The sequence below is a fragment of the Triticum dicoccoides genome, chromosome 6B (genome assembly GCF_002162155.2).
Source record: "Triticum dicoccoides isolate Atlit2015 ecotype Zavitan chromosome 6B, WEW_v2.0, whole genome shotgun sequence".
In the NCBI taxonomy this organism is placed as follows: domain Eukaryota; kingdom Viridiplantae; phylum Streptophyta; class Magnoliopsida; order Poales; family Poaceae; genus Triticum; species Triticum dicoccoides.
The window spans coordinates 567790020-567800973 of record NC_041391.1 but is presented as its reverse complement, the minus strand read 5'-3'; positions in this window follow the sequence as shown (position 1 = coordinate 567800973).

Here is a 10954-nt window from a genome sequence, read left to right as displayed (position 1 = left end):
CGAGGGCCACCGTGCGTGCCGCAAGGTGAGCCCCTTTTCCTCCCCCCCTCTCTTTTGCTCCCGTACGCGCCCAGAATGGCTGGACCCGCCATGGCCGAGCCGAGCTCCACCGACGAGCTCGTTGTCGTCGTTGTCACTGTCGACACGCTCGCCTGAGCTCACAGTTGTGCTCCTGGGGTTCCCAGGAGCCCAACGCGCACGCGCACGCTCCCTCCCGTGCCTCCTAGCGCCGTCCCGGATGAGCTCCGGAATGCATCGCCGCGGAGGCTCAAGCCCGTTGGACTCACCGCACCATGGGGATCCTCCCCAGCCTTTCCTTTCGTTCCATAGCACGCTGCTTCGCCTTCGCCATCACACGCTCGAAGCTCGTCGCCGCCTTTCTCGTCGCCGGCGATGCTTCCGTCGTCCCCGACGCCGGTCGTCGTCACCATCGTGTGCGCGGCGCCGGACCGCGCCCTTAGGTCCAAGCCGTAGGTCTGAAGGCCCCCTGTAGCGCGGCCCCGGCCAACTCCGGCGAGGCGCTGCCTTCGCCTTGGTCACCGGAGCCCTCCTCGGCGCAGCCGCCAACATGGATGCGTGGGCCCCATCACCTGAGTCACTGACGCTGGGCCCAGCGGGTCCAAGTTGACTGGGTTGACCCAGTCAACTGCTGACTGGGCAGCCCAGAGACGCTGACATACGGGCCCCACCGCGTAATTAGTTTAACCAATGTTTTATTAATTAAAACCTAATTAGTTGCATTTTAGAGACTGACATGTGGGGCCCAACTGCTAACTAACACCTGTTCAATTAAAATAACCCCACTGTTAGCCCTCTCTCTATGACATGTGGGACCCACTGCTCAGTTTGACCAGTCAGCGGGTCTGTTGACCTGCTGATGTCATGCTGGCGTCATAATTCATTTCTATTAATTTAGATAATTCCAGGTTTTTGTTTAAACTTTGAAAATTCATAGAAATTAAACCGTAGCTCAGATGAAAATGTTTTCTATATGAAAGTTGCTCAGAAAATTCCAACGAATCCGAATACGTGGTCCGTTCATCTGTCACATGCCCCTAGCATGCTGAACATGGGACATTCCCCCTCCGGTCATCTGTCTGAGACAGGTCCGGAACCGGGAAAACATTCCCGGTTGATTCCCCCCTTCACCTTTATCGTGTAGCCATATGTTAGTTCACTCCCGGCACAACATTTTGCCATGTTCTGCTTTGTGATGCTATGTTTGCTTTATATTTACTGTTTCTTCCCCCTATTCTCTCCGGTAGACCCCAAGACCGATGCTGCCCCTGTGATCGACTACGTCGATGATGATGACCCCTCCTTGCCAGAGCAACCAGGCAAGCCCCCCCTTTGATCATCTCGATATCGCCCATTCCATTCTCTCATGCTTGCATTAGATGTTGCTACTGTTATTGTTTGCTCCTATTCTGCTGCATAGCCTGTTTATTGTAACCTGCTATTGTTACCTACCTGCTTATCCTAAACTGCTTAGTATAGGTTGGTTTGAGACCCATCATTGACCCCCCCCCCACTTGACTCGACTGCCCCGCTGGATTATCAGAAGACCCGATCAATGGGATCGAAGACCAGGACCCGACACCTCACGTCACATCACGCCCCTTCGTTGCTCGACTCTGCAGAGTTACTATTGAGTGCCGAGGGTGAGACCTCTACAACACTTCTGATGTTAACCCTGTAATGTAGCTATTCAGTCATGGTCATCGAGGGTGATTCCGCCTTAACCACTTCCGATACGACTCTATCGTGCAACCCCTCAAGTGTGAACCTCGGGGGTGATTCCTCTTACGTTCACCTTGATGATTACATCGAGTGGAATTCACCGGGGGTGATTCCTCGGGTTTTCCCCTTGATGTTTAGACACACAGTTACTATGATTACTATGACTTTACACTGAACCATGTTACTAAATACGGGTCAACCCTGAGGGGTACCCGCGCGAGCATAATTGCGAGTGATGAGGAGTCGGGTTGACCTGGAAGGTGCCCGTGAGATAATTACGAGGCGTGGCCGGACATTCTTAGCCCTTGCCGCAAGTCCTCGAGACGGGGCAACGGGTTCACATCTTTCGTGAGTCTCTGCTTGTTACCGCGCGTTCCTAATCCACTACGATTTGGATATTTGATCCGAGGGGCATGTGGCCTGATAGCACTAACCATCACGTGGGCATAGTATGGGCGTTCTGCGTCGTATACATCAGCCGAAGTTTAATAGACGTCAGCGACTGAGCGGCGCACGCCGGGTTGGACTAGTAAGCTCCTGCCTTTTTAGGGAGGTAGCTAGGTCTGCTCACCGGCCGCCCATGCAACATGCGGGAGTTCTCGGGGCGATGGCCCATGACCCCTGGGGGCATAGGTTTAGTCCGGCGTGCTGGCCTCTCTATTAAGCCTAGGTCGGGTTGCGGCGTATTGTTTGGTCGAGGCCGGGCATGACCCAGGAAAGTGTGTCCGGCCAGAGTTAATCGAGCATGGTGGGTAAGTTGGTGCACCCCTGCAGGGAAGAAAACATCTATTGATAGCCTGTCCTACGGTAACGGACACTTGGAGTTGTATCCCAATCGATTCAACTAGAACTGGATACTGGTGATGAGAATTGGATGGTGATGAGTAATGGATTGTGATGATAACTGGATAGTATGGCTCTGGGATTTCTTTCTCGCAGGGAGTCAAGAAAGGATCTCCGGCCGAGGTTGGTAACACCACTGCTACTTTACTTTATGCTACTCTTATCTCTTCTGATGCTGCAAGATGCTTGAAGATGCTGAAGATGCTAGTCTTCGATAGGACTAGGCCTTCTCTCTATTCTGGCATTTTTGCAGCCCAGTCCACATATACAGCCTTCCTTTGATAATGTTGCATATGTAGTGTAGATCCTTGCTTGCGAGTACTTTGGATGAGTACTCACGGTTGCTTTGCTCCCCCTTTCCCCCTTTCTTCTTCTTTCCGGTTGATGCAACCAGATGTCGGAGCCCAGGAGCCAGGTGCCACCGCCGATGCATACTACTACGTGGAGACCGTCGATGACCAGGAGTAGTTAGGAGGCTCCCAGGCAGGAGGCCTTGCCTTTTCGATCAATGTTGCTTTTGTGCTAGCCTTCTTAAGGCAACTTATCTAACTTATGTATGTACTCAGATATTGTTGCTTCCACTGACTCTTGTGTTTTCGAGCTTATGTATTCGAGCCCTCGAGGCCCCTGGCTTGTAACATAAAGCTTGTATTATTTTATTTTTGTGTCTAGAGTTGTGTTGTGATATCTTCCCGTGAGTCCTTGATCTTGATCGTACACATTTGCGTGTATGATTAGTGTACGATTGAATCGAGGGCGTCACAAGTTGGTATCAGAGCCGACTGCCTGTAGGTAGCCCCCTTTCCAACTCCTTGGGCAAAGTTGAGTCTAGTCACTGCAAAACTTTTACTAACTTGGTTGTGTGGCCTACGGCCCACGTCGCCATTGGGTGGTATTAGGATCTTTTACTCCTCGTCTATGCTCTGGGACTCTGAACTGTCTTCTACTCGGGTTAAACGAATTTACTAACATTAGGATTCCGTGACCACATTCACCCCGAAGTTGGATAAGCCATAGTTATACCTTAGAATAGCCTCTTGAATAGAACACACACTGTCGTGTTGACTACGAAGTGGTATCCACCGTACCTCTTTCTTTATGCATGTTTCATCATGAATGATCCTTGTCTTTGCAAATGCTCAATGCTGAACTACCCCCCTGTTACATGTTAGCAGGATGGTTAGACCCGCTGGTCGTGGCCGTGGTGCCAATGATCCACCACCGCCCGAATTCTTTGCTGGAATGATGCAACAGTTTGAGTTGAATCGTCAGTTCATGGAAGGAATGATGGCTCAGTTTCCTCGTCCGAACATGAATCGACAGCCAACCCCGGTAACTCTGCAGGACTTCATGCGCCTCAACCCAACTATTTACCGCAGCTCAACTCAGCCCCTTGATGCTGATGACTGGCTTCGTGACATCACATATGAAATGGAGTCTGCTAGTGTCGCCCCTGCCAGCTATGTCACCTTCGCATCCTTCTTCCTCAAGGGTCCTGCTGCTCAATGGTGGGACAGCCACAGGCGTACCCTACCTACTGGAACGGTCATTACTTGGCCGGATTTCCAAGCTGCCTTCTGTGCCCGTTTCATTCCTCAAGGAACCATGGACAGGAAGAAGCGAGAGTTCCGCAACCTCATCCAAGGCAACAAGTCTGTAGATACCTATCAAGGGAATTTCTGGACTTGTCATGTTATGCTGAAGAAGACATTGCAACTGATGCTCGTAAGCAAGAGAAGTTTCATGATGGACTTCACCCTGATACCAAGCTAGCATTGCTCGTTCATGACTTTGCCGACTTTGCCACCTTGGTGAACAAGGCTATTCAGGTTGAGGCTGGTCTTCAGGAACACCAGGGATCCCTTAGGCGTAGTCGCGACGTTGGCTCATCTTTGGTCCCGTCAGCGCAGAAGCGTCGGATATGGATTCCCCACAGCATGTATCGTCCAACTGCACCTGCACCAAGACAGTCCTACGCTGCACCTCGTCTGCCTCCTCCATCACTGAGGCAGCCTCTTTGAGATGTACCATCCCAAGCTCCTGCTCCCGATCCCAATGATGGTCTGTGCTTCAGATATGGCCGCCTAGGCCACCTTGCTAAAGAGTGCAATCAGAAAAAGAGCCAGTTGGATCTACCTTCAATTGGCTGTAACAATCATCCCCATAACAACAATGCCAGACCTTATGGTCGTGGTCAGGCTAATCATGTTGATCTGAATGAAGCTCAAGATCAGCCTGCCACTGTGATGGGTACTCTTCTCGTTAATTCAGTACCAGCTTCTGTTTTATTGATTCAGGAGCCTCGCATTCATTCATGTCAGAAAATTTTGCATACGCACACGACATTCGATGCGAGCCCATGAACACTTCGATAGTGGTACGCACCCCTGCGGGTCAGTGTCGAACTACCATGATTGGTCGCGACGTCCCCGTTGAAATTGAAGGGTTGGAATTTCATGTTTCTCCCATTATTCTGGAGTCTTCCAATATTGACCTCATTCTGGGAATGGAATGGTTGAAAGCGCATACTGCCTCTATCGTTTGAGCCACCAAGGTCGTTCACCTCCTACACCCTTCTGATGAGATAGTAACCTACCATGCTCAGCTTGTTCAAAATGCTGAAGCACGACTTTATGCTTTGAATGTGTTGAACGCAGCACCTCTTGAGGGAATTGAAAAGATTCCAGTCGTTCGCGACTTCCAAGACGTTTTTCCAGAAGAACTTCCAGGAATACCCCCTGCCCGGGCCGTTGAGTTCGTCATCGACTTGAAACCAGGCACCGTTCCTATTGCCAAACGACCCTACAAGATGCCACCTCATGAACTCCTTGAACTTAAGGAGGAAATCGACAAATCTCTTTGCAAGGGTTTCATTCGTCCAAGTTCCTCTGCTTGGGGAGCACCTTCTCTCTTTGTTAAGAAGAAGGACGGAACGAACCGTTTGGTCCAAGACTACCGTCCTATCAACCAAGCTACAATTCAGAACAAATATCCCCTTCCTCGGATTAATGATCTGTATGATCAACTTGCTGGTTCATCGATATTCTCTAAACTCGACTTGAGGTTGGGTTACCACCAGATCCGTGTTCATGAAGAGGATATTCCAAAGACCGCCTTCGTCACCCGTTATGGTTCTTATGAGTACACCGTCATGTATTTCGGCTTGACCAATGCTCCAGCCACATTCTCGCGTCTGATGAACTATATATTCATGGATTACCTCGACAAGTTCGTAGTAGTCTATCTAGATGATATCCTGGTATATTCAAAGAATAAAGAAGAACATGCTGAACATCTTCGTCTTGTTCTAGAAAAGCTTCGAGAGCATCAACTTTATGCCAAGTATTCCAAGTGTGAATTCTGGTTGCCCGAAGTCACCTACCTTGGTCATGTCATCTCCAAGGATGGTATTGCCGTCAACCCAGAGCGCGTTCAGGCTATTCTTGACTGGACCCCTCCGAAGACTGTCAAGCAAGTCAGAAGCTTTCTCGGACTAGCCAGCTATTGTCGCTGCTTTGTTGAGAATTTCTCCAAGATCGCCAAGCCAGTGACTAATCTGCTTCACAAAGGCATTAAGTTCGACTGGACAGACAAATGTCAGGAAAGTTTCCAGGCACTCAAGGACAAGCTGACTTCTGCCCCAGTGCTTGCTCCTCCTGATTCTCGTAAGGACTTCGTCATCTATTGTGACGCTTCACGTCAAGGATTATGCTATGTTCTAATGCAAGAGCGCAGGGTGATTGCTTACGCTTCCCGTCAAGTGCGTCCTCACGAGGAAAACTACCGTGTTCACGACCTCGAGCTTGCAGCGGTTATCTTTGCACTAATGCTATGGCAATAGTACCTTCTCGGTAATCGTTGCAAGATCTTCACTGATCATCAGAGTCTGAAGTACCTGTTTACTCAACCAGATCTGAACCTCCGTCAGCAGCGGTGGATGGAAGCTATTGCTGACTACAACTGTGGTATATCTTATACCCCTGGCAAGGCTAATGTAATGGCCGATGCCCTGAGCCGTAAGTCTTATTGCAATAATCACCAGGTCTACAAAGCTCAACCCCGCCTTTATGAAGAGCTATGCAAGCTGAATCTTCAACTAGTTCCACAGGGTTCTCTGAATAACCTTGTCTTGGAACCAACTCTGCTGAAAGCAATTAAGTCTGCTCAAGCCAAAGATGCTCATGTTGATTTGATGAAAAAGGATTTTGCCTTAGAGAAATCCAGGGATTTCTCACTTGGTGAAGATGGAACCTTATACTTCAGAGATCGCATTGTAGTACCCCGGTTCGAGCTTATGACAGAGAAGGTGATGAAAGAAGCGCATGACACCCCTCTCTCTATTCATCCAGGAAGTACCAAGATGTATCTAGACATCCGTCAAAAGTACTGGTGGTCTAATATGAAGCAAGACATTGCTCGATATATTGAAGAATGTGACGTTTGTCGTCGCGTCAAAGCAGAACATCAGAAACCGGCTGGACTTCTACAACCGCTTCCGATTCCTGAATGGAAGTGGGATAAGATCCAAATGGACTTCGTCACTGGTCTTCCTAAGTCTCAGAAAGGTAACGATGCTATCTTTGTCGTCATCGACCAATTCTCAAAGGTTGCTCACTTTCTGCCAGTCAAGGAGACTATCACTGCTAGTCAATTAGCAAACTTGTATATCTCCCGAATTGTGTCACTCCACGGCATTCTGAAGGAGATCAGTTCAGACCGCGGCAGTATTTTCACTTCTAAGTTCTAGGATAGTTTCCAAGAGGCAATGGGAACTCATATTACCTGGAGCACTGCTTATCATCCCCAATCCCAAGGCCAAGTCGAGCGAGTCAATCAAATTCTTGAAGACATGCTTCGAGCTTGTGTTATTTCTTTCGGCAAGAAGTGGGAGGAATCTCTCCCTTATGCGGAGTTCTCTTATAACAACAGCTACCAAGCCAGCTTGAAAATGGCACCCTTCGAAGTGCTTTATGGACGTAAGTGCTGAACCCCTCTGAATTGGTCAGAAACTGGGGAACGGACGCTCATTGGTCCAGACATTATTCAACAAGCTGAAGAGCAGGTTCGCATTGTCCGGGATAATCTCAAGGCAGCCCAGTCCCGCCAGAAGAGCAACTATGACCGGAAACACTGGGGTTCAACTTATCAACCTGCTGAACAAGCTTATCTGCGTGTCACTCCTTTGAGAGGCACTCATCGGTTCGGAGTCAAGGGCAAGTTAGCTCCTCGCTACATTGGCCCCTTCCGTATTCTCGCCCGTCGTGGACTGGTGGCTTATCAACTGGAGTTGCCACCTCAGTTCTCTCACGTTCATGACGTCTTCCATGTGTCGCAACTTCGACAATGCTTCAAGGATCCGGAACGTCAAGTGGACCCGGAATTGATTGAAGTTCAAGATGATCTCACTTACAAAGAGCATCCTATCCGCATTCTTGAAGAAGCTGAACATCGAACCCGCCAGAAGGTTACCAAGTTCCTCAAGGTGCAATGGTCGAATCATACTAAAGATGAAGCCACTTGGTAACGCGAAGATAACCTCCGGGCTGAATACCCCGACCTGTTCCCTTCTACCTCTTAACTCCCGGGACGAGAATTTCTTTTAGAGGAGGAGAATTGTAACACCCCGGTGTAATGATGCTACAGTAACCCTTGGGGTTAAGCTAATCATTTTGCTAAACAAGTGTTTGATCATCATTGTCTCCTCTCTCTTTTAAATTCTAGTTGAATTCAATTTAAAATTATGAGTGAAATTCAAAATGCTTAGACATGAACACAAAAATGTTCATCATGTGCCAAATAATCCACAACTAATATTGGTGGTGAACCAACATTTTTGCAAAAGGTTTAAGTGGCCTAAGCTACTTAAAGCAGTGACCTAAGCAATAAATTAAATGCCCTTTTTAATTTATAAATTGGCAGCTATTCCAAAAGCCTCCCACCATTTTTGTGGCAGTGCAATATACTTCTTTGAAATTATTTTTGGCCGATGGCATAATTTTGCAAAGTCCTAATGACAAAAAGGAAAAGGCAAAATGCTGCTGGAAAATAAAAAAAACAAAAAAAGAAGGAAAAGGAGAAGTAGAGGGGAGAGAGAGAGGCCCTCTGCCTCACTCAGGCTTTGTCCCACCCGAGCCAGCTGGCCCAACAGGCCGGTCCACACCCCCTGGGCCGTCGCTCTCCCCCTTCCCCTGTTCAACCGACCGAGGGCGCGCGCCCGCGCGTCACCACCGGACCACCTCGCCATCGACGGGAGGGGATAAGGCCACCCCGATGCCTCGGCCCCCTCGCCTCCCACTCGCCCACTTGCCCCCCTCTCTCTCTCTCGCCCACGCGCTCGCTCCGCCCCTCCTCTCCTCCAGATCCGCGGCCCGAGCGCAGTCGCCGCCGCCCTCCATCGTTGTCGCGGCCACCAGCGGCCCCGCGCCCGCTGACCTTGATGGTAAGCTCTGCCGTCGTCCTCTCCATCGACCGGTGGCCTCAGCTGGAGTTGGGGAGCACCGAAGCGCCGGATCCCTTTCGTCCACGTCTCCGGTCGTCGCCGCCCTTCTTCGTCTCCGGCGCCGTCTCTGCTGCTACTAAGCCTCCGAGGGACACCGTGCGTGCCGCAAGGTGAGCCCCTTTTCCTCCCCCCTCTCTTTTGCTCCCGTACGCGCCTAGAACGGCTGGACCCGCCATGGCCGAGCCGAGCTCCGCCGACGAGCTCGGTGCCGTCGTTGTGACCATCGACACGCTCGCCTGAGCTCATAGTTGTGCTCCTGGGGTTCCCATGAGCCCAATGCGCACGCGCACGCTCCCTCCCGTGCCTCCTAGCGCCGTCCCCGATGAGCTCCGGAATGCATCGCCGCAGAGCTCGCCGCCGGCGAGGCTCCGGTGACCTTTTGGTCACGGGCTCAAGCCCGTTGGACTCGCCGCACCACGGGGATCCTCCCCAGCCTTTCCTTTCGTTTCGTAGCACGCTGCTTCGCCTTTGCCATCACACGCCCGAAGCTTGTCGCCGCCTTTCTCGTCGCCGATGATGCTCCGGTCGTCCCCGACGCCGGTCGTCGTCACCATCACGTGCGCGGCGCCGGGCCGCGCCCTTAGGTCCAAGCCCCAGGTCCGGAGGCCCCCTGTAGCGCGGCCCCGGCCAACTCCGGCGAGGCGCCACCGTCGCCTTGGTCGCCGGAGCCCTCCCCGGCGCAGCCGCCAACATGGATGCGTGGGCCCCATCACTTGAGTCACTGACGCTGGGCCCAGCGGGTCCCAGTTGACTGGGTTGACCCAGTCAACTGCTGACTAGGCAGCCCAGAGACGCTGACATACGGGCCCCACTGTGTAATTAGTTTAACCAACGTTTTATTAATTAAAACATAATTAGTTGCATTTTAGAGACTGACATGTGGGGCCCAACTGCTAACTAACACCAGTTCAATTAAAATAACCCCACTGTTAGCCCTCTCTCCATGACATGTGGGACCCACTGGTCAGTTTGACCAGTCAGCGGGTCTGTTGACCTACTGATGTCATGCTGACACTTTGCTGGCATCATAATTCATTTCTATTAATTTAGATAATTCCAGGTTTTTGTTTAAACTTTGAAAATTCATAGAAATTAAACCGTAGCTCAGATGAAAATGTTTTCCATATGAAAGTTGCTCAGAAAAATCCAACGAATCCGAATACGCGGTCCGTTCATCTGTCACATGCCTCTAGCATGCTGAACATGGGACATTCCCCCTCCGGTCATCTGTCTGACACAGGTCCGGAACCGGGAAAACTTTCCCGTTGATTCCCCCCTTCACCTTTATCGTGTAGCCATATGTTAGGTCACTCCCGGCACAGCATTTTGCCATGTTCTGCTTTGTGATGCTATGTTTTCTTTATATTTACTGTTTCTTCCCCCTCTTCTCTCCGGTAGACCCCAAGACCGATGCTGCCCCTGTGATCGACTACGTCGACGACGACCCCTCCTTGCCAGAGCAACCAGGCAAGCCCCCCTTTAATCATCCCGATATCGCCCATTCCATTCTCTCATGCTTGCATTAGATGTTGCTATTGTTATTGTTTGCTCCTATTCTGCTGCATAGCCTGTTTATTGTAACCTGCTATTGTTACCTACCTGCTTATCCTAAACTGCTTAGTATAGGTTGGTTTGAGACCCATCAGTGACCCCCCCCCACCCCACTTGACTCGACTGCCCCGCTGGATTATCAGAAGACCCGATCAACGGGATCGAAGACCAGGACCCGACACCTCATGTCACATCACGCCCCTTCGTTGCTCGACTCTGCAGAGTTACTATTGAGTGCCGAGGGTGAGACCTCTACAACACTTCTGATGTTAACCCTGTAGTGTAGCTATACGGTCGTGGTCATCGAGGGTGATTCCACCT